Source organism: Schistocerca piceifrons, chromosome 4 (genome assembly GCF_021461385.2).
Source record: "Schistocerca piceifrons isolate TAMUIC-IGC-003096 chromosome 4, iqSchPice1.1, whole genome shotgun sequence".
In the NCBI taxonomy this organism is placed as follows: domain Eukaryota; kingdom Metazoa; phylum Arthropoda; class Insecta; order Orthoptera; family Acrididae; genus Schistocerca; species Schistocerca piceifrons.
In genome coordinates this window covers 568,028,697-568,053,540 of record NC_060141.1, presented here as the reverse complement: position 1 = coordinate 568,053,540, position 24,844 = coordinate 568,028,697, and the positions used below count along the sequence as shown (strand labels likewise).

The 24,844-nt window shown below is 43.2% G+C and overlaps 1 pseudogene; it reads left to right on the top strand.

Annotated features, from left to right (window-relative positions):
- Positions 1 to 22,904: 22,904 nt before the first annotated feature.
- LOC124796759 lies at positions 22,905 to 23,022 on the top strand (annotated as a pseudogene).
- The last annotated feature ends 1,822 nt before the right edge of the window (positions 23,023 to 24,844 follow it).

Below are 24,844 nucleotides of genomic sequence, written 5' to 3'. Positions count from 1 at the left end.
AGTCACTGCACGAAATTCCTTTCATACCTCCCTAACGAACGATTTTTCAACCCATGTTTATAACAACTTTCCGTAATGTGTTCGTATCAAGAATAAATCCCTAAAATTCCTGACATGTATTTTATACACTCTGAAAATAAACTACACCTGACACGGAATTTAATCTCTTCAATCTCGAGAGCACCAATGTCCATTGCTTTTTCCGCAAGGAACCAATTCATACATGGAAAGCCGGTCGGTGGGGCCGAGCGGTTCTGGGCGCTTCAGTCTGGAACCGGAACCGCGCGACCGCTACGGTCGCAGGTTCGAATCCTGCCTCGTGCATGGATGTGTGTGATGTCCTTAGGTTAGTTAGGTTTAAGTAGTTCTAAGTTCTAGGGGACTGTTGACCTCAGATGTTAGGTCGCATAGTGCTCAGAGCCATTTGAACCATTTGAACCATTCATGGAAATGGACGAGCAGGAAACTAGCACTGACTGCTTAGACTATGCCTTAAGCGACAGGAATCATGGATATTTTGAGCCCGTATGGGGAGTTATTCTTATCTGCAGGGAAAAAATTTTCTTTTTTATAGGAACAGAATTGTCTTTGTTTCTCGGTGAAAGGCCATAAAGTCCATAATGTTAGGAACCGTTTAGTTATTGCGCCAATACTGATGTACGTAAGTAGAGAAATAAAATTTTTAAAAAAGGTGTGTCACATTACAAATCCAAAGGTCTTGAGTTCAGAAGCACATTATTCCATAGATTTATTCTGACACTAAAGGCTTTTTTAAACTCTGGCAATGATCTGTAAAAGTTAAAAATTTCAAGTTGCACCATGGTTGGCAGTTCATATTAAGATGTAGGATCTCCTCATTGCTGGCTGGATAAGTGAGTTCAAGGTCATGCCATCGCCATCATTACTGTGTCTACAAGTCCAGTCGCACAATCAGCTTAACAGCTCATGCATCCAAGTTGCTAACAAGAATAACATACAGAAAAGGGAAAAATAAAACTGCGGATGTGTTAGATGACGATCAGTTTGACTCTAGGAAAGTTAAAGGCACCAAAGAGGTAATTATGACGTAGCGGTTAATACCGGAAGCAAGACTAAAGAAAAATCAAGGCAAATTCATAGGGTTTTGTGACCTGGAAAGAAGCGTTCGACAATGTAAAATGGTGCGATATGTTCGACATTCTGAAAGAAATAGGGGTAAGCTACAGGGAGAGACGGGTAATATACAATATGTACAAGAGCCAAGAGGGAATGATAAGAGTGGATGACCTAGAACGAAGTGCTCGGATTAAAAAGTGCGTAACACACGGAAGTAATCTTTCACCCCTAGTGAGCAATCTGTACATCGAGGAAGCAATGATGGAAATAAATGAAAGTTTCAGGAATGGAATTAAAATTCAAGGTGAAAGGATATCAGTGATACGATTCGCTGATGACATTGCTATCCTGGGTGAAAGTAAAGAAAAATTACATGATCGGCTGAATGGAATGAACAGTCTAATGAGTACAGAATATGGGCAGAGAGTAAAACGAAGAAAGACGAAAGTAATGAGAAGTAGCAGAAATGAGAAAAGCGAGAAACTAAACATCAGGACTGATGGTCACGAAGTACATGAAGTTAAGAAATTCTACTACGTAGGCAGCAAATTAACCAATGACGGACGGAGCAAGGACAACAAAAGCAGACCGGTGTCGGCAAAACGGGCATTCCTGGCTAAGAGAAGTCCGCTAGTATCAAACGGAGGGCTTAATTTTAGGAAGAAATTTTCTGTGAATGTACGTTTGGAGCACATCATTGTATGGTAGTGAAACATGGGCTATGGGAAAACCGAAAAAGAAGAGGATCGAATCATTTGAGATATGCTGCTACAGACGAATGCTGAAAATTAGGTGGACAGATAAGGTAAGGAATGAGGAGGTTCGGCGCAGAATCGGAGAGGAAATAAATATGTGTAAAAACTGACAAAGAGAAGGGATATGGTCCCAGAATGAGATTTTCACTCTGCAGCGGAGTGTGCGCTCATATGAAACTTCCTGGCAGATTAAAACTCAGTTGGTAGAGCACTTGCCCGCGAAAGGCAAAGGTCCCGAGTTCGAGTCTCGGTCCGGCACACAGTTTTAATCTGCCAGGAAGTTTCAAGGGATATGATGATAGGACATCTGTTAATACGTCAGAGAATGACTTCCGTGGTACTAGAGGGAGATGTAGAGGGCAAAAACTGTAGAGGAAGACAAACATTGGAATACATCCAGCAAATAATTGAGGGCGTTGGTTACAAGTGCTACTCTGAGATGAAGAGATTAGCACAGGAGAGGAATTCGTAGCGGGCCGCATCAAACCAGTCAGAAGACTGATAACTCAAAAAAAGTCCTATTAAAATCACTTGATGGTTGAGTTCTGTCAGTTACTGATACAGTGTTGCCACATCGTCTACAAGCTACCCCTCAGTTGTGAGCGACACACAAACACGGCGTGCCACTTCACAAATGCTGTTAATGAGCAACGCCGAGCAATGTTGGAACCGGCCACCGCGAGGTATAACAGAAATGACAGATGCTTTGTCGACAGCTGATCAATTACTGGACAGCGGCAGAGGACGCCATTTGTAGTCCTGAATTTAAACTCATGTCCTAACTCTTACACAACCTCGTGGTGTGCAATTTATCCGAGAAAACAACGGTCAACAGTCTGCGGCAGAACTGATCGTAAAATCACGACCTCTTTGTTCACAGTGATTAAAGCTAACCTTTACGAACAAAGCTGAATCAGAAAAATTTCAGTTTCAGAGCTAAAAAAAACTGTAATTTCTCGCAATCATTAACTGGTTACCAGAAACTATCCTCACACTGTGTACACGATCAACCGCTTTACCAACCGATGAGCAGTCCTGGTTGGCACTTGCAGATCATGAAAATACAATAACGGAAGAAAAATAATGGCGAATAAAAAACACTATTTGATGCGGAAAATGACGCGGTAAAGCTTTAAAAATTAAAAAAAATTTCATTTCATCAATTGATTGAATAGATTTGAAAATAAAAGAAATAGTTACGTATTACGAATTTCGAACCTACGACCTTCTACACGGCATATTAATGTACCAACCTCTAAGCTCGATACTACAATGCCTGAAGTTGTTACATTAATTCTGATATCGCAGTAGCAACGATGAATTGCAACCTTCAAAAATTTGGTGTCACGTAATGTCGTGTGAAACTTTTCTAATGTAAGCCAATCTCTCTGATTATAATAACGCTGTACGTGACGCTGAATCGCGACTAGTATGGAAGGATCCAATAGTACAGGGTGTTTATAAATGAATATCGGGGTTTTAACGCTTTATAATATTTATTTTATTAAACTTACAGTTATAAATGATATGTCAAATGAAAGAGCAACTGAAACTTATAAATGTTCAATGTGAGTAGTATTTGTCACACAGCACACATCAAGTCTATAGCCGAGTTCTTCCCAAATGTTGATAAGTGTCTGTCTTTGGTGATTGTAGCAACAGCTGCTTCAATCCGGTTTCTTAATTCAGGGAGGTCTGCTGGAAGCGGCGGCACGTACACGCTATCCTTGATGAAGCTCCAAAGGAAAAAATCGCATGGCGTTAGGTCGGGTGAACGTGGAGGCCATGCAAAGCAAGCCCTGTCATTGGGCCCCTTGTAGCCTATCCAGCACCTGGGTACAGTGAAGTTCAACCAATCGCGTACTTCGCTATGCCAATGAGGTGGCGCACCATCTTGCTGGAAAATGAAGTTCTCTGGCTCATCTTCTTCCAACTGAGGGAAGAGCCATTGCTCTAGTGTATCAAGGTAAGAAGTGCCAGTTACAGTAGGTTCACCAAAAAAGAAAGGCCCATAAACTTTTCGCCGCTATACGGCACAAAAAACAGTCACTTTAGGGAATCTCGTTGCCTTGGTACCACCTCGTGAGGCTTTTCTGAATTGCAGATGCTCATATTGTGAGTGTTAACATGTCCACTAAGATGAAAGGTCGATTCATCACTGAAGACAACATGATCCAAAAAATCTTCATCGTCATGAAACAACATTTCGTTTGCGAAGTTGGCACATAATCTATGGTCTGCTGGCTTTAGAGCCTGTAATAACTGTAAACGGTAAGGACGTAGTTGTATGCGTTTTCTTAAAACTTTCCAAACAGTCGACTCGGGAACTTCACGACTAGTCCTCCGGACTGATTTCTTTGGGCCACGAATGAACGACTCTCCACTCGCACAACAGTCTCTTCATTAACTCTTGGTCGTCCTGTGCTCTTTCCTTTACAAAGCCAGCTGGTATCTTCAAATTGATCATACCATCTACGAATTTTATTATCACTTGGAGGATCACTAGTCGCCATCTTCGCTACTGCCGCTGTCTAGCGGATTGCGGCGGAAACCTTGCTCACTGGTGCCAAACACAACTGTTTTAGTTGCTCTTTCATTTGACATATCATTTATAACTGTAAGTTTAATGTAATAAATATTATAAATCGTTAAAACCCCGATATTCATTTATAAACACCCTGTACTTGGTTAGTACTGTGCGTGAAACGCGTGTAAGTCGTAAGCGTCGTGTGTGTGTGTGTGTGTGTGTGTGTGTGTGTGTGTGTGTGTATGCGTGTGCGTGCGTGTGTGTGTGTGTGTGTGTGTCATTATCATGTGTGATGAAATATGAAATCAGGATTCGGGATCCAAACACAAGAAGGGAGAAAACTGTACAAGGGGAACTCACCAATTATTGTGGCAGTATGGCAACGGCGAACGGTTCGGGCGTGACGCTGAGCACTCAGATTGGTGAAACCAGATCCAGCCGGCGAAGTGTCAACTAATTGTAATCAGACTATAATTAAGCACGGTAATGTACAAACCAACCTTCAGTTTGGTGACAGCTTTACCTTGTTACAAGCAAATTGTATAACAAGTTGAAGTTTTCTCTGATTTTCCTCATTCTCTTTCCTTGACAGCTATTCAAGCTGCTAAAAGGTTTATCTGCAACATATCTCGTCATTACCGCATACGGTACGGCCACATATAACAGATAAGTACGCATTGCTTTTTAATGTATGTACACTGCGATATCTGCTGCTGATGAAACTTAATTTCCTCCAAAAGTGCACGTGAAGAGTCCTCGTTATATAAAAAAATGTTTATCTACCGTTAACGCAGAAATTCTTAAAAGACATATCAAATACTGACAGTGATACAAAAGATAAGTTGGAGCTAACACATTTTGCACACGAGCAATGCCTGTTAAGTCTGCCGCTGTATGAAAGGACGTTTTGGCGTAAAGTAAAGCAAAATAAAGCGTTTTCTGTCAGCACTGTATCACTTTTACTGAAAAATAAGTCTTGTTTCTATCAGTTATGTAAGGACTTACACATCACGATGCCTACATCCAGGATGTGTGTCTGGATTTGACCCGAACTTTTGAATTACTAGGTTCGTGCATAAGTTCGTTGCGTTTATCCGTAGAACACAACAGATGCACATAAAAGAGACTTTAGTCATCAATAATACATTCTCCTTCACTACATAAAACAGACTGCCAACGCTAGTGTAAACTTTCGATTCCGCAACTGTAGAATCACGTGTTTTTGAGGCGAAGAACCCGTCGAGGCATGTTGAGAGCGCATTTTCATCTGGAAAGGAAGTAGCTTGAAGGTTGTCCGATAGACAGCGAAAAGGTGAAAATCTGAGGGCGCAAGATGAGGTGAACGAGGTGATGTACAGAGTTTTTCGTCAGTCGTGCAGAATGCGGGCGGACGTTATCGTGCAGTTGCATCACTTCACGCAGTCTTCCTGGTCGTTGCTCTTGGAATCCGTCTGCAAGACGTCTCAGTTGTTGACAATAGATGTCATCAGCGATAGATACATCTCGGGAAACCAATTGGTAGTAGACCACACCGTCGCTGTGATGCATAACAACAAAATGGTTGAAATGGCTCTGAGCATTACGGGACTTAACATCTATGGTCATCAGTCCCCTAGAACTTAGAACTACTTAAACCTAACTAACCTAAGGACATCACACAACACCCAGTCATCACGAGGCAGAGAAAATCCCTGACCCCGCCGGGAGCATAACAACATATTTTGTCAATGTGCGCAGATCTTTTGGCGGGGAGTTGCTGCTTTGTGTGTGCTCAACGTTTCATTTCCGTTCCTTATGTTGGTACGAAGACTCTATTTCTAGTTACCAGCAACGATACAAGATAGTAAAGGTAGGTGGTTGTTCATGAGCCAGTTGATGACAAGCAAACACAGATCCAGCCCCCCCCCCCCCCTCCCGTTGATTATTTGTGATTTTGACTTAGAGCACGTGGTACCCAACAGCCGATTTTTGAACCTTCTCCATTGCATGTTAATGTCGCACGATGGTGTAATGATCACGATTCATCACATTTGCCAGTTCTCAAGTACACTGCATGGATCATTGTGAATTAATGCGTTCAAATTGCAAGCAGACTTACAAACTACTCAAGAACATACTAACGAACAGGAAAATCAAGGTCTCACTCCATGGTACGAACAGTAAGAGCATGGTTCTGAATAATGGTCTGCCACAGGGTTCGGCACTAGCACCCGCTCTCTTCAATCTATATATAGCTGACTTGCCAGAAACTAAATCACGCCAATTTGCGTATGCAGATGACCTGGCCATCGCATATCAGAGTAAAAACTACAACGATCTCGACGAAACACTGAATGCAGACCTTGAAGTCCTGAACACCTATTACTCCAAGTGGCACCTACTTCCCAACCCCAACAAAACAACCAGCACCATAATGCACCTCAACAACAGAGAGACACACAGAAAATTACAGATCTCTTCGAATGGCCAAAGCATAAGACATGAGGATAAGCCTAAATATTTGGGAGTGAAACTAGACCGGACCCTAACGTACAGCTCACACCTCGAAGGCACAAAGCAAAAACTAAAATCCTGCAATGCTATCCTTTCGAAACTGGCTGGAACAACATGGGGATGTGGAGCGAGCACTTTGAGAACTTCAGCACTAGCCCTTGTCTACAGTGTAGCTGAATACTGTTCACCAGTCTGGAGGAGAAGTGCACACGTATCTAAAGTGGATGTCCAGCTGAGGGAGACAATGCGAATAATCTCGGGAACACTCAGGGCCACCCCCTGTGCATGGCTTCCTGTATTAGCGAACATAGAGCCTCCAGAAATCAGGCGATCACAGCTAGCCCTAAAAACCTACAAGAAAATTATAGACAACCCGGACCTCCCTATCCACCAAGATCTGACACCGACAAACAGGCTTAAATCCAGATCACCTTTTTGGAAAATCGGTGAAGAACCACAAGCCTTTGAGCCGAGAACGGCCTGGAACGAAGTATGGTCGGCAAGTGAACTTAAGAACAAAAATTTAGTGCACGATCCGAACAAGAAGATTGATGGCTTCAACCTACCAAGAAGAGTGTGGACAGCTCTAAACCGGGCCAAAACGAGTGTTGGGAGATGTAAACACCTGATGAACAAGTGGGGCCTAGCAGACAGCGCTGTATGTGAGTGCGGTGAAATACAGACAATGGACCATCTACTCGTGTGCAAAGTGTATGGCTATGGTGGTGAACTCATGGACATACATAGACTCAGTGACTCAGCCATAGAGTGGCTCAAAAACATATCTAATATAGTGTAGAATTATATTGTTTTCTTTTTTAGTATATAGTGATAAGAATATTGTAAATTATGCCTCCGTGATGCCGAACGAGTAAGTAAGTAATACGTTCAAACGATCTCCATCAAACGCCGAAGATCTTCCTCAACGTGGAGAGTCACTAATGTCAAAACGATACTCTTTGAAACGAGAAAACCATTTTCTTGCCCTGCTCTGTCCAGTGGCATTATCCCCATTCATTCGCAAATGTTTCTGGCTGCTTCCGTTGCTCTAAGCCCTTTATAGAAATCAAATAGAAGAATATGTTGAAAATGTTCTGATTTCTCCACTTGGCACACCATTTTCTAGCTTCCGCAGCTCCACTCACTACCTCCAAGTGCCAAAAAGACAATATGTAAACTCAAAAAGGAACAGTGAACTACAAATAAAAATTTAGAAGCGCTATATAAACCCGTAGCATAAATTTCCTTTACTTCACGCCGCGCAGGGGTTAGCCGAGTGGTCTCGGGCGCCTTGTCACGTTTCACACGGCTCCCCACATTGGAGGTTCGAGTCCACCCTCGGGCTTGGGCGTTTGTGTTGTCCTTAGCGTAAGTTAGTGTATGTTAGATTAAGTAGTGTGTAAGCTTAGGGATCGATGACCTCAGCACTTTAGTCCCATAGGAAATTACCACGAACTACCTTTACTTCACGTCTATACTCACAATTTTTTTTTCGTCATCAGACTACCGATTTGGGTCTATAATGACCATCCTCGGATCTGCAGCAAAATGTGGGGAAAACACAAATACACTAGCAGATTGTCTACATCTTAAAACAATAAAATAGACCATAATGAAAAGTATTACTGACATACATTTGCATTTGTGCCCTTTAAATATGAAGATATATGCTTGCTTTATAAAAAAAAAAAAGTCCTAATATACTGGAGCCATAGTGGCATCGTCAGATGCTAAACACAAAATCAAAATGTTCAAATGTGTTTGAATTCCTAATGGACCAAACTGCAGAGGTCATCAGTCCCTAGACTTACACACTATTTAAACTAACTTATGCTGAGAACAACACACACACACCCATGGCTGAGAGAGGACTCGAACCTCCGGCGGGAGCGGCCGTGCAGTCCGTGATATGGCGCCGCATACCGCGCGGCCACACCGCGCGGCACGCAAAATCAGCGCGAGCATCGTCAAATATTTATATAAATAATAGTATATACAAGAGTCATCTCGTCAGCAGCACTACTGTTCAAAACAAACTACCGTATAGTAGCCAAAAAATGTCTGTGTTCCAAGTTGGCCAGATATCGCTGCTGTCTGGCAGTCTGTTTGCATTCATTGGGCTTCTTTAGCTATTAGTCTTTTAATTTATATTATTCTGTGTACTCGGAAAGCTGCTTATTCTTTATGTCATTATCTATAATATCGCCGCTTGAGCATATGTTAATTGTTGTTGTTGTTGTGGTCTTCAGTCCTGAGACTGCTTTGATGCAGCTCTCCATGCTACCCTATCCTGTGCAAGCTTCTTCATCTCCCAGTAACTATTGCATCCTACATCCTTCTGAATGTGGTCAGTGTATTCATCACTTGGTCTCCCTCTACGATTTTTACCCTCCACGCTGCCCTCCAATGCTAAATTTGTGATCCCTTGATGTCTCAGAACATGTCCTACTAACCGGTCCCTTCTTTTTGTCAAGTTGTGCCACAAACTCCTCTTCTCCCCAATTCTATTCAATACTTCATCATTAGTTATGTGATCTACCCATCTAATCTTCAGCATTCTTCTGTAGCACCACATTTCGAAAGCTTCTATTCTCTTCTTGTCCAAACTATTTATCGTCCATGTTTCACTTCCATACATGGCTACACTCCATACAAATACTTTTAGAAACGACTTCCTGACACTTAAATCAATACTCGATGTTAACAAATTTCTCTTCTTCAGAAACGCTTTCCTTGCTATTGCCAGTCTACATTTTATATCTTCTCTACTTCGACCATCGTCAGTTATTTTGCTCCCCAAATAGCAAAACTCCTTTACTACTTTAAGTGTCTCATTTCCTAATTTAATTCCCTCAGCATCACCCGACTTAATTCGACTACATTCCATTATCCTCGTTTTGCTTTTGTTGATGTTCATCTTACATTCTCCTTTCAAGACACTGTCCATTTAGTTCAACTGCTCTTCCAAGTCCTTTGCTGTCTCTGATAGAATTACAATGTCATCGGCGAACCGCAAAGTTTTTACTTCCCAATGTGGCCGAGCGGTTCTAGGAACTTCAGTCTGGAACTGCGCGACCGATACGGTCGCAAGTTCCAATACTGCCTCCGGCATGGATGTGTGTGATGTCCTTAGGTCAATTGGGCTTAAGTAGTTCTAAGTTCTAGAGGAGTGATGACCACAGGTGTTAAGTCCCATAGTGCTCAGAGTCATTTGAACCAATTTTGACTACTCCCTGTTATCTACCGCCAGAAGCACAATAAATATTAATGAAATTCACATACCTTAGACTTAGCGTGAGCACATTAGTGCAGTAATTTCCGTTAAAGAAACTTCATAAACTGTATCGAGAAATTCACTCCCGGGTAGTTCTGCATGAGGCTGCTGTAAAAGTCCAAGTGTTATGTACTCAAACTGTCGGATGCCAAACCTCAGGATGACGGGAGGGGGAGGGTCAGTGCCCGGACGAGCAGGCGTTTTCCAGGGAGGGGGCTGGATGTGTTCATATAATTCAGAATCGCAGCTCTTCTTGATGTGTTCATAGAATGCATTTAAAAATACTGGAGTACTCAAAACCGAACATTTGCCCGAAACAAACATCAATTCGTGCCAACGCGATGGACAGGCTTGACTTTTTAAAACGCTCTTTGGTATAAAAAGCGACTCGTTTCAACTAAGAGAAGGAATTTCCAGTATCATAATACATTTAGCCAAACTCTGTTCTGAAAAAGAGATGTATCCACTTCCTTAACGAGCGAAAATGGCTTCAGAAAAAAATATACTTACTTTAAATGCTTTTCAGTTTTTTTTAATACGTATTCTGGTTACTTCTAAGAAATGGAAAACGTATGCGATCTATCAAGAAGAGTATGTGGTGCCGACCGACTGCCGTGCCATCCTCTGGAACATGGCATCATTTGAGTCTGCTAAGGAGGGGCGTGGGTTCTAGCACAGCGCTCTCCCACTCCTTGTCAGCTTCCCAGACCTCGCAATCTCTACTTTTAATTGAACTAGCTCCTTAATTGGTCTCTCGATGCTGAGTGTATCCAATTCTGATCCTCCCACCACAGAAAAATCCCTAACTGTACCGGCAATTGAACCTTGGTCCACCACATGTTAGTCAAACACGCAGTCCTCGAATGACGGAGGCGAATTCCAAAGAAGTGAAGTCTCCTGATACGTTTACAAAATAATTTGTGCTTGTTCTCTGAATCATAAAGACGTTCATAATTAATTAAAAATACGGTGCTAAAAGAAAAATGGCAATTAATTTTATTTTGAAATCCTGATCTGTGTGATTCTGGAACACGCAGTTTCGAATTTGAGCTTAATCCTGCAGCAAATGTGGGAGTCCCCCCTCCCCCCTCTCTACTCTGTCTCCCACACGCTTGGATCCTCTGTCTTAAATAATTTAGATTTTTTTTTTTCAACTGAATTTAGTACTGCAGTAAATTTTGTTGGATGTTCAATTGCGTCTTAACGGGCCCTTTCATTGCCACCTTCAGTTCGTGGAACAACCAGAAGTTAGCCGGGGCCAAATCCAGCGAGTGATCCGTTTGCTGGCCAAAAACCCGTGCACAATCTTCGCTTTGAGAACTGGCACGTTGTCATGGAGACGCAATCATGAACCTGCCCCTTGGTATTCTGGTCAAATTCTCGCCCAGAAACAAAAACCTTAGCACAAAATGTGATTTTGCCTCGCTGCTCCACCGCCATTTTCCGACGAGTATCAGCCACGTTCTCTTACATGTGCGACCAGGACGTCTGCTACAGCTATTTCTTTGGCCTTCTACACAGCTCTTGTGGAAACGTCGAAGATCGTAATGCTGCAACTCCTACTAAGACAGCATTGTTGTTTGGAATTTTACACAAGATTCCTAACAGAATGGGGACACATTGTGTATGGACACAAAATTACAACTTAGTCGTATAACAGGAAGTGCTGTAGACTTTTTAACATTCCGGTCTTATGATTATCACCTCTGTATTATGTATTACTATATCAATACTCTTATATCTCCAGAAATAATTAAATTCAATTACTTTTCGATAATAGGAAAAATTCCTTCATAAGAGTAATAACTATACCAAACAATAGTAGTTACAATATCCTTTGTACCATAAACAAACAAAATCGATTCAGAATATTAATATATGTAAAATGTTTCGATAAAAAAATATATATTTCGATCTTATCATCCGTAAATGGTAGGAATTAAATCTCGAGCCTAATTAACAAAATATAGATAGTTGGTCGTTTAGCATTGTTAGAATGCTTATTTCTGCAATTTCAGTATTAATGTGATTTTTATGTGCTTAGAAAATGTCTTAAACTTGTTCTAGCAAGGTAGGGAATATTATAGAGTGTTTGATAATGCTTTAAAACTATTTCATACTATAAATTATGTTTTGCACTATTATAACCAATAGTACATTGTAGGAAGAGTAAAAATAAACTGCCTCGAGTATTGTTAGGGCAGAGGACAGATCTGTGCACACAGTTGAGATAAGTGCTTGGTGCTTGATTCAGGCTTGGATTTACAATAGACCAACTCGTGTGTTGTACATTGACTAAAACAGCGTATTAGAACAGTAAAGTGACGGATTATTTCGGAGACTTAAACAGTTTGATTTAATATCGCAAAAGGCAGAACGATATGTGACTTTATATTCGTACTTTGTTGAGTATTGGTGTTGAACAGTGCAATATACCTCACACACGCATCTCTATCAAATTACTGCATCTGGACTACTTAATATCGCCAGTGTAGTATGTGACACTATCGGTTAACTGTAGTAGTAACAACGAGGCTTATTACACCGAAGATTTATCATGAGCTCATAAGATACAGGTTTTGAAGCGAATAAATCTACGTTGTGGCCTACATCATTGTAGTGAAATCCATTATGGTATCCTGTATTTATTGAACAAGCATATTTTAGCGCATGTATGCAGTCGTCGAGGGACACCAAGGCAAGATATTCACAGGTATTTAAACCATTTTTAACTACTCACTAACCGATGGGACGTTACAGCTTCTTCTTCTTCTCATCTCTCCTCTCCTTCTTCTTAGCCATTATCCAGCTATTACTGAGTGAAAAAAAAGGTTCAAATGGCTCTGAGCACTATGGGACTTAACTTCTGTGGTCATCAGTCCCCTAGAACTTAGAACTACTTAAACCTAACAAACCTAAGAAGATCACACACATCCATGCCCGAGGCAGGATTCGAACCTGCGACGGTAGTGGTCGCACGGTTCCAGATTGTAGCGCCTAGAACCGCTCGGCCATTCCGGCTGGCTACTGAGTGAAGATCTGTTAACGTATTCTTCCACTTCACTATTTCCAGTGCCCTCAGATTCCACGTTGTTATAGCAGTCCTGCTGATGTCACCGAGTCATTTTTCCCGGGGTTCCATGGCTGCTTGTGTGTCCCCAGGTTCTTGGTGAGCTCTCTCATTGCTTCACCTATTGAAGTCTTGGGCAGTGGTATTTCAGGCTGGTGGCTCCGTCGAGGGTGTGTTACCCGTGTTCTTCTTTTGATGATCTCGTTTCTCATCTTGCCCTGAGGCTGATGCCTATTAGCATCAGACATTGATTAATAATTTTGAAAGTGAACATTTTTAACAAAAAGGGCACACCTGAAAAACTGCGAAATTAAAACAAATTTTTAAAAATTTGCCAGATACCTGTAGGAGTCTAGTTCTGAGGGTTCTCTATAAACTTAATCACTTATATAGACAGCTCATCCATTTTGGGAACAGAGAATCTCGACCATTTTTGCCTCTTCGAGGAGGTTTTAATATGAAGTTTGAAGTCACATAACAAATGAAAAAAAACAATCTTTTTCCGTATGATATAATTACAAATTAACTATTTTTTTATTTTATTTATTTACTTGTGCTGTGAAACATTTCTTCTTGCCAAATTTTATGATCCTTCGTCAAGCAGAAGTACGGTATAGGTTTTAATGAATGAGTTTGCGAGTATAAAAATATGTGATATATATATATATATATATATATATATATATATATATATATATATATATATATATATAGCCGCATCCTTCGACTACATGACTTAGAAGCTTCAGGTTTTTACATCGCCAAGGGACCGTAGACCTTAATATGTGACATAAAGTGCAGCTTAATACATCTACCTGTTCCTGAGAAAAAAATGGTCTTAATAGACGGACGGGCAGACAGACAGTATGATAACAAATGACATTTTTTTTCATGTGAGATAATTACAGATTTACGCATTTCGGATTTTTTCTTTGGTTGTACTGTGAAACCTAGCTTCTTGACAATTTTTACGATCATAAGTCAACGGAAAGTACCTCGTAAATTTTGATGAGTGATTTTGCTAGTATCAAAATGTGCAACCTAAATGACCGCAGGTTTTATACATTGACTTAGGAGTTTACATTTATTACACCACCAGTGGCCTACAGACCTTAGTAATTGACATAAATTTTGACTTGATATGTCTATCCGTTCCTGAGAACAAGCGGTTTCATAGGCGGACGAACAAACAGAGAGTCAGATAAGAAACGAAGAAATAGATTTTCGAGTGATTATAATTACAGATTTCCAGTTTTCGGTTTTTTTTCCTTTGGTTGTACTGTGAAACATTCCTTTTTGCCAAATTTCATGATTCTCGGTCAACGGGAAGTACACTGTAGGCTTTGAAGAGTGAGTTTGCGAGTATCAAAACATGTGACATAAATGGCCGTATCGTTTGATTGTATTGACTTAGAAGCTTCAATTTTTTACAGCGACAGGAGACCGTACACCTGAGTATGTGACATAAATTTCAGCTTGAAACGCCTACCTGTTCCTAAGAAAAAGTGTTTTAAACAGTCAGACAGACAGACGGACAACAAAACGATCCCATAAGGGTTCCGTTTTTGCCGATTGACGTACGGTACCCTAAAACTTGGAAATGGTGCGATACCTTCTGGGGGGGGGGGGGAGGGGGGGGGAGGGAGCACGTTCAAAGCATCATATGGCGTAACAACACACTTGAGTCAGAGTGTAACACGAATTCAACGATTTCCAAATAAGATGTATTACAGTGCCTAATTGAGGTATGTCAAATGATGGGCAGTGATGATGTGGTATCAAGATACTCACGATTGTGTTCACATTTCACATTGTGATGACATGGATAAAGAATGGTTTCAGTTATCATTTTCGATTTACCATCACTTGATAGTCACTTTCAGCTCACCCAAGATTTGTACTTGTTACTGCGGTTACTCTCCATACTAATAGGTGGCTTTTATAGAGTGACTTTTATAAAGTGACTCTCGCCTCCTGAGAAACAAAGTTATGCTCCCTCTCACTTGCCCGAAGTCCGCTGACTGAACTAACGGAAATGCGCAAGGCTTTTCTAAGCACTGTTGGGCTAGTTTGTCCAGGCAAACATTTATTTGACTTCTTTTTATTCAGTTCGCTTCGCCATGCAGTTACGTTCTTTGAAAATTTTGCCGATCACAAGCAATCGATATCACGTTACTGGCCCCAAATTATCGGACTCGCAAGCACAGTGCTATCAAGTCACCGAGTCTGTATGAGACATGAGACATCAACAACAGCTAGTCATCGAGCAAGTGAAGTCGACTTAAATACCCGTGGTTTAGTTGACTCGCTATAGGCTATTGCTAAGATGACTATTTCAACATGAGGTTACTGATGGTGGAGATTTTGAGAACAGGAAGATGACAAAAGATTAGTGCTCTCCACCACAGTACATGCACTGGACGGTGAAAATACACTCCTGGAAATTGAAATAAGAACACCGTGAATTCATTGTCTCAGGAAGGGGAAACTTTATTGACACATTCCTGGGGTCAGATACATCACATGATCACACTGACAGAACCACAGGCACATAGACACAGGCAACAGAGCATGCACAATGTCGGCACTAGTACAGTGTATATCCACCTTTCGCAGCAATGCAGGCTGCTATTCTCCCATGGAGACGATCGTAGAGATGCTGGATGTAGTCCTGTGGAACGGCTTGCCATGCCATTTCCACCTGGCGCCTCAGTTGGACCAGCGTTCGTGCTGGACGTGCAGACCGCGTGAGACGACGCTTCATCCAGTCCCAAACATGCTCAATGGGGGACAGATCCGGAGATCTTGCTGGCCAGGGTAGTTGACTTACACCTTCTAGAGCACGTTGGGTGGCACGGGATACATGCGGACGTGCATTGTCCTGTTGGAACAGCAAGTTCCCTTGCCGGTCTAGGAATGGTAGAACGATGGGTTCGATGACGGTTTGGATGTACCGTGCACTATTCAGTGTCCCCTCGACGATCACCAGTGGTGTACGGCCAGTGTAGGAGATCGCTCCCCACACCATGATGTCGGGTGTTGGCCCTGTGTGCCTCGGTCGTATGCAGTCCTGATTGTGGCGCTCACCTGCACGGCGCCAAACACGCATACGACCATCATTGGCACCAAGGCAGAAGCGACTCTCATCGCTGAAGACGACACGTCTCCATTCGTCCCTCCATTCACGCCTGTCGCGACACCACTGGAGGCGGGCTGCACAATGTTGGGGCGTGAGCGGAAGACGGCCTAACGGTGTGCGGGACCGTAGCCCAGCTTCATGGAGGCGGTTGCGAATGGTCCTCGCCGATACCCCAGGAGCAACAGTGTCCCTAATTTGCTGGGAAGTGGCGGTGCGGTCCCCTACGGCACTGCGTAGGATCCTACGGTCTTGGCGTGCATCTGTGCGTCGCTGCGGTCCGGTCCCAGGTCGACGGGCACGTGCACCTTCCGCCGACCACTGGCGACAACATCGATGTACTGTGGAGACCTCACGCCCCACGTGTTGAGCAATTCGGCGGTACGTCCACCCTTCCTCCCGCATGCCCACTATACGCCCTCGCTCAAAGTCCGTCAACTGCACATACGGTTCACGTCCACGCTGTCGCGGCATGCTACCAGTGTTAAAGACTGCGATGGAGCTCCGTATGCCACGGCAAACTGGCTGACACTGACGGCGGCGGTGCACAAATGCTGCGCAGCTAGCGCCATTCGACGGCCAACACCGCAGTTCCTGGTGTGTCCGCTGTGCCGTGCGTGTGATCATTGCTTGTACAGCCCTCTCGCAGTGTCCGGAGCAAGTACGGTGGGTCTGACACACCGGTGTCAATGTGTTCTTTTTTCCATTTCCAGGAGTGTATGTTGGGGAATAGCGGAATCTTTAACTATTCATTGATGTCACGTTTTCGCCGGCTCTTACTTTGTGTTAACTAAGCAATCCTTTACAGTTTAGTGTGTACTAATTAAGAGATTTACCACAACTACCTCATTAAATATGTTGGTTTTAGTTAGACCTTTAATATCATTGGGCAATTTATTAGACAGTTTGATTGCCTGGTACAAAACACTGTTTTGAATTTTTTGTAATATCCTACACACATCAAAAAAACGTTTTGCATCAGCTCGGTTCTGAGAGTTCCGGAACCTGTATAGAAAACTGGAATAGAGATCAACATAAACATCATTTCTGCCCTTTTTATTGCTCATGAAAATCACACATTGCATGTTGTACCACCATACAGCGAGACCTTCAGAGGTGGTGGTCCAGACTGCTGTACGCATCAGTACCTGTAACACCCAGTAGCACGTCTTCTTGCATTGATGCATGCCTGTATTCGTTGTGGCATACTATCCAGAAGTTTAACAGGGCACTGTTGGTCCAGATTGTCCCGCTCCTCAACGGCAATTCAGGGTAGATCCCTCAGAGTGGTAGGTGGGTCACGTCGTCCATAAACAGCTCTTTTCAATCTATCCCAGGCATGTTCGATGAGGTTCATGTCTGAGGAACATACTGGCCACTCTAGTCGAGCGATGTCGCTATCCTGAAGGAGGTCATTCACGAGATGTTCACGATGGGGGCGCCAATTGTCGTCCATGAAGACGAATGCCTCGCCAATAGGTTGCCGATATGTTTGCACTTTCGGTCGGAGGCTGGAATTCACATATCGTACAGCCGTTACGGCGCCTTCCATGACCACCAGCAGTGTACGTTGACCCTACATATTGCCACCCCAAAACATCAGGAAACCTCCACCTTGCTGCACTCGCTGGACAGTGTGTCTATGCATTCAGCCTGACTGGGTTACCCTCCAAACACGTCTCCGATGATTGTCTGGTTGAAGGCATATGCGACACTCATAGGTGAAGAGAACATGATGCCAATCCTGAGCGGCCCATTCGGCATGTTTTTGGGCTCATCTGTACCGCTATGTATGGTGTCGTGGTTCCAAAGATGGACTCGTCATGAACGTCGGAAGTGTAGTTGCTGATCATGCTGCCTATTGCACATAGTTTGAGTCGTAACACGACATCCTTTGGGTGCACGAAAAGCATTATTCAACGTGGTGGCGTTGCTGACAGGGTTCCTCCGAGCCATAAACCGTAGGTAGCGGTCATTCACTGCAGTAGTAGCCATTGGGCAGCCTGAGCGAGTCATGTCATCAACAGTTACTGTCTCTCTGTATCTCCTCCATGTCCGAACAACATCGGTTTGGGTCAATCCGAGAAGCCTGGACGCTTCCCTTTTTGAGAGCCCTTCCTGGATCAAAATATCAATGCGGACGCGATCGAACCGCGGCATTGATCGTCTAGGCATGGTTGAACTACAGACAACACGAACCGTGTACCTTCTTCCCGGTGGAATGACTGGAACTGATCAGCAGTCGGACCCCTCCGTCTAATAGGCGCTGCTCATGCAAGGATGTTTACATCTTTGTGCGGATTCAGTGACATCTCTGAAGAGTCAACGAGACTGAGTCTGTGAATCAGTATCCACAGTCAACGTCTATCTTCAGGATTTCTGGGAACCAAGGTGATGCAAAACATTTTTTGATGTGTGCCTGTTATTCTTAATGTGCATATTGGATTGGTAGATGTACTCAGAAAATGCAGTTACGATCCTCAATTCTTTAAACATATCTTTACATTAAGTCCCATTATTGTTTTAGTTGTTATTCTTATTACATTTCCCTGTAGTTTGAAAATTATGTCTATATTTTGTGCATTTAACTCCCAAAAAAGTACAACACTTGCTGTTTCACACTGATGATAGAACTTGAAGGGCATAATACAATGTCAAATTTTGCTAGCATGTTTGAGTACTCTTTCAACTGACAGTCAGTAATAATCCGTAAAAAAATTACTATTTTAAACAATGTATGGAATTATCATATACATATACACTGAAGCGCCAATGAAACTGGTATAGGCATGCGTCCGCAACACCTATATAAGGCAACAAGTGTCTGGCGCAGTGTTACATCGCTTACTGTTGCTACAATGGCTGGTTATCAAGATTTAAGTGAGTTTGTACGTGGAGCCATAGTCGGTGCACGAGCGATGGGACACAGCATCTCTGAAGTAGCCTACGACCATTTCATGAGTGTACCGTATCAGAAATCCGGTAAAACATCAAATCTACGACATCGCTGTGGGTGGAAAAAGATCCTGCAAGAACGGGTCAACGACGACTGAAGAGATTCGTTCAACGTGACAGAAGTGCAACCCTTCCGCAAATTGCTGCAAATTTCAGTGCTGGGTCATCAACATGTGTCAGCATGCGAACCATCCAACAAAACATCATCTATATGGGCTTTCGGAGCCGAAGGCACACTCGTGTACCCTCGCTGACTGCACGACACAAAGCTTTACGCCTCGCCTGGACCGTCAACAGCGACATAGGACTATTGATGACTCGAAACATGTTGCCTGGTCAGACGAGTTTCGCTTAAGACTGTATCGAGCGGATGGACGTGTACGGGTATGGACACAACGTCATGAATCCATGGATCCTGCATGTCAGGAGGGGACTGTTCAAGTTGGTGGAGGCTCTATAATGATGTGGAGCGTGTGCAGTTGGAGTGATATGGGACCCCTGATACATCTAGATACGACTCTGACAGGTAACACCTACGTAAGCATCCTGTCTGATCACCACTGAGCATTCCGACGGACTTGGGCAATTCCAGCAGGAAAATGCGACACCCCACACGCCCACAATTGCTACAGAGTGGCTCAGGGAACACTCTTCCGAGTTTAAGTACTTCCGCTGGCCACCAAACTTCCCAGACATGAGCATATCTGGGATGCCTTGCAACGCGCTCTTCAGAAGAGGTCTCCACCCCCTCGTACTCTTACGGATTCAGGGTGTCAGTTTCCTCCAGCACTACTTCAGACATTATTCGAGTCCATGCCACGTCATGTTGCGGCACTTGTGCGTGCTCTCTGGGGCCCTACACGATATTAGGCAGGTGTACCAGTTTCTTTGGCTCTTCAGTGCATATACTGTATTACTTTCCCTCTTTAGGGTGAAATCCGTGCTATTTTTTGTTTCTTCATTTTCATTTTTAGTTGACTGAAGTTCATTACTAGTAAGCACCCTTCAGATTTTTGAATTGCTTTCTGTACAAGGCGTTCCTTTGCTGTATCTGTAATTAAAATATGGCTGTGATTGCCAAAAAGAGAATTTTTTCCCTTGTCTAACTTTGTCTGGAAAAGTCACGATCCTAAGGCACTAGGCTGAGGAACTCTTATATTCATACTTTTCATTTGAGAGTTGTGTTAGCTCAGCCCTCTCTTTCCTGATTTTCAGATGTGATCAGAACCGTAAAAACTGATTCTCGATAAAACACAGATTATGATCTGGCCGTAACAGTTTTCGTATCATGTGCAGCACAATAGTATTACGAAACTGACCATCAGTTACATAAGACCAGGGCCGGCTTAAGGCCCAAGCGACAAGAGTCGACGCTTGGGACGCTGAGGTGAGAGGGGCGCCAGAGGCGTCTGAACAGTTAAGATTTCAGTTCAGGACGTATCACGATTAGTGGCGACAGCTTGGAGTGCCAAGCTGAGGGGGCACCGAAAGTGCGAGATTTGTATACAGTGCGCACTGCAATAACAGTCCAATTAAAATTACTTGGTAGTTAAGAGTTCACGCCTTTGAGCTGTATTCTCCCAATCCGAGTGCTCAACGTCACGCCCGAACCGTTCGCCGTTGCCAGACTGCCACAACAATTGGTCACGTGACTTCCAATTCCTTGTCCGGCTCTGTTTCTTGATGTTTTTGGATCCCTATTCATGGGTCTGAGACATTTATTTCGTATTTCATCATACATGATAACCATACCAAAACCAACAACAAACACACACAACGTTGTAATGAAATACACACGATTGTTGCACAGCACTAACCAAACACTACTGGGTACCCGAGCACAAAACATGATTTAGCGTCATATATAGAGTTATAATGATCACAGAGATCGAGTTACGTTAAATAAGCTTTTCATGACATTGAGTGAAGCCGAACGTCTGAAGGCTGCAATTCGTCGTTGCGACTGGGCCACGACAGTTATAAATATAGCTACTTAACCTAGGATTGTGGCATAGCGTAATGGTTACGTATCTAAAGTCATAGGTTCGAATCTCATCAAAGGTTACGAATTCCTTTTTTAATTCTAAATCTAATCAAAAGAGTTTCATTATTATTATTATTATTATTCAATTAATTGTTTTAAATGTATTGTTTTATTTATAATACTTCGTCGCCCCATTTTCATTATAGTATTGACATTTTTATTTATTCTTATTTTTCTTCATATTATTCATTTTTCGTTTGAAATCTGCCTGTGTTGCCTACAATCTACCACCAAGTGCCAACGAGGACTGCTCATCGGTTGGTAACGTGGCAGCTCGTGTAGCGAACGTGAAGATAGTTTCAGATAACCAATGATACCGAGAAAAAACAGTTTCATTTTAGTGCTGAAACTGAATTTTTTTCTGCCTTGAGTTTGCTCGTAGAGGTTACCTTTAATCGCTGTGAATAAAGCGATTGTGACTTTTAGTTCTGCCGCAGACTTTTGACCGCTGTTTTCTTGGATACATTGCACATCAAGAGGTTGTGGTAAGGTTAGGATATGAGTTTAAATTCACGGCTACGAAAGGTATCGCCTGCCAAACTTCAATCATTGGTCACTTAAAATCAGCTGCCGAGAGAGCATTTCGCATTTCCGCGTTACACATTAACGAGATTTGTGAAGTGACCCGCCGTGTTTGCATGTCGCCTATAAGAGAGCGATGGTCACCTATCAAGTAATTTTAATCTGACTATAGCAACGAACACTGACTTGGATGAAAGTTGTAAGTAGGCTGTTTGTGTGTTTGTGTGTTGGTAGCGCTATGTATTATATCTCTGACTGCACTGTGCCCGCTCCATAAGAGACTCTGTGGCTGATCGGACTAGCAGTTGGAAGTTAATAGTAAGCGGTGATGGAAGTTGGAGGTGAACAGCCAGCAGTGATGGAAGTTGGGTGTGAGTAGTCAGCAGTGATGGAGGTTAGAGTTTAATAATTAGCAGTGTTGGAGGTTTGCATTATCAGCGCGAGCAGACGATCTGGACGTTTCCGACTTGGAGATTGAATATTATTCACGATTATATAATTTTTGGAACTGAATGTCATGCATGATTATATAATTTTTGAACTGGTTTGTCACATTATTAAGTAAAAAGAAACTTCTTTATTTATTTTTGAAACTGCTGAGTGAAACTGAATGCAAGTCGACCTGCTTAAACTGCTGAGTGAAACTGTACCTAGTAAGCCCACTTTCTCTTTACTTATTCTTATCATTTCAACACTGACCTACTGAAATTGCCCTCACTAACAGAACTCAAGCTTTTCCTATACATTAAACACCCACAATATTCAACGGTAACGCGATCTGACTGCTTTAAAATTAACACAAAAGTTTGGCCCTGACTAAGAAGAAATCTTAACAATAACCTATACAATCATAAGTAACTTACCTCACAAAAATCTTCATTACCCGAACTACTGCAATACAGCAAGCGCCAATACAGCCACCTAAATAAAAGATTCTAACTACTGTAGGCTCTAACTACTAATAGGTGTATGGTTAGCAAAGGAAAGATTTTCTTGCAAAGCAAACAATATATTTTTTTACCTCAATAATGTCGGTAACGGCCTTGCCGCAGCGGTTACGCCGGTTCCCGTGAGATCACCGAAGTTAAGCGCTGTCGGGCGTGGTCGGCACTTGGATGGGTGACCATCCAGGGCGCCATGCGCTGTTGCCATTTTTCGGGGTGCACTCAACCTCGTGATGTCAATTGAGGAGCTACTCGGCCGAATAGTAGCGGCTTCGGTCAAGAATACCACCATAACGACTGGGAGAGCGGTGTGCTGACCCCATGGCCCTCCTATCCGCATCCTCTGCTGAGGATGACACGGCGGTCGGATGGTCCCGGTAGGCCACTCGTGGCCTGAAGACTGAGTGCTTTTTTTTTTTTTAATAATGTCACAAGCAGTTCAAAAATTGTATAATCGTGCATGACATCCAATTCCAAAAGTTATATAATCATGAATAATATCTCCAAGTTGCACACGTCCAGATTGTCCGCTCGCGGTAATAATGCAAACCTCCAACACTGCTAATCATTAACCTCTAACCTCCATCACTGCTGACTACTGACACCCAACTTCCATCACTGCTGGCTGTTCACCTCCAACTTCCATCACCGCTGTTAACTTCCAACTGCTACTCCAACCAGCCACAGAGTGCACACAGCGCAGTCACAGATTTAATACAGAGCGCTACATAGCGCTACCAACATACAAACACATAAACGGTGTATTTACAAAGTGTACGAGGGTAAAGAGTAAAGAGAGAGAGAGAGAGAGAGAGAGGGGCCGGGGGGGGGGGGCGCCGAATGATAAGTTGTGTGAAATAATGTTGTCCAACCTGCTCTGCATAAGGCGTATGATACATAACGTTATCATAGTGCTTTAACACTTATGCACCTTGCGCCTAGTCGCCGTGCGACTGTATTTGTCTCACGCCCAACTAGAGGCGAGCGTATAGGTTGCATGTGTATGAGAGTGATTCCGTTCACAGCTTTGTTCGCACTGGGCTCCACTACTTCCGTGTGGGGCAAGCACGCAAGCTACAGCCGCACGGCGTCTACCCGCAAGGCGCACAAGTGTAAACCACCTTTATATGTACTCAGAAAAGGAAGCGGTAGGCAATAAATAACCTAGACAGGAAAAGCGAGAGCAGCGATATGGCCATGAGCAAGTGAAATCGGTTAACGGATCATGCTGTCTCGTCCCCGCAGCTTCACCGGAGAGTTGCAGCATCCGTGATGCGACGGCCGTCGCTGGGAACTTCCTGCCCGTCGCAGAGGCAGGCGCTGCCGCCGCCGTTGCCGCTGCTGACGCAACGTGAGCCGCCCGTTAAATGGGGCCCCTCCCGGCGCCGCCGCTTGTCCAACACGTTAACACATTTCAGCGGTACACTTCAAGGTACCAAGCCATTCCAGTGCAACGTCAGTCACATCCACTGCACGTATTGGGAACTGAGCGACAACGAAAATGTTGATATTAGAAAATTATCCAAAGTACTGGGTGGTTATAATTACAGTGCAGCTACTCACAGAGATCCAGTGTGTGCTATAATTATCGTATGGCAACGACACGACACTTGGTAGATATTCTAATGTCTTAATGTGTAACCGATTAACGCTGGAAAAAATTTATTCCAATTTTGGCCACCAGATGCAAACCTCAGGCTGTGAATGCAAGAAAGACGTATAGAAAAGTTTCCATATGTAGTGGATTAGGCACGGGCGTGGACAGAAAAGGTCAAACAAGTGCGAAAGGCATAATGTTGATTTTATTATTAACCGCCGTCTACGCAGACTGTTCAATATGAGCGCTGGAGGCGTCGACGAGATGCTGTACGGCGCCAGATTTGCACCTGGCGGCAAAATTTAAACTAATTTTTTACCAGCGTAAACGGTTCTGCCCCAATGCATTAGCATATCTACAAGTTTCACTGCCATACGATAATTGCGGCACCCCGTGAGCAGCTGCACTTTTTTTATAAGCACCCGGTACCTG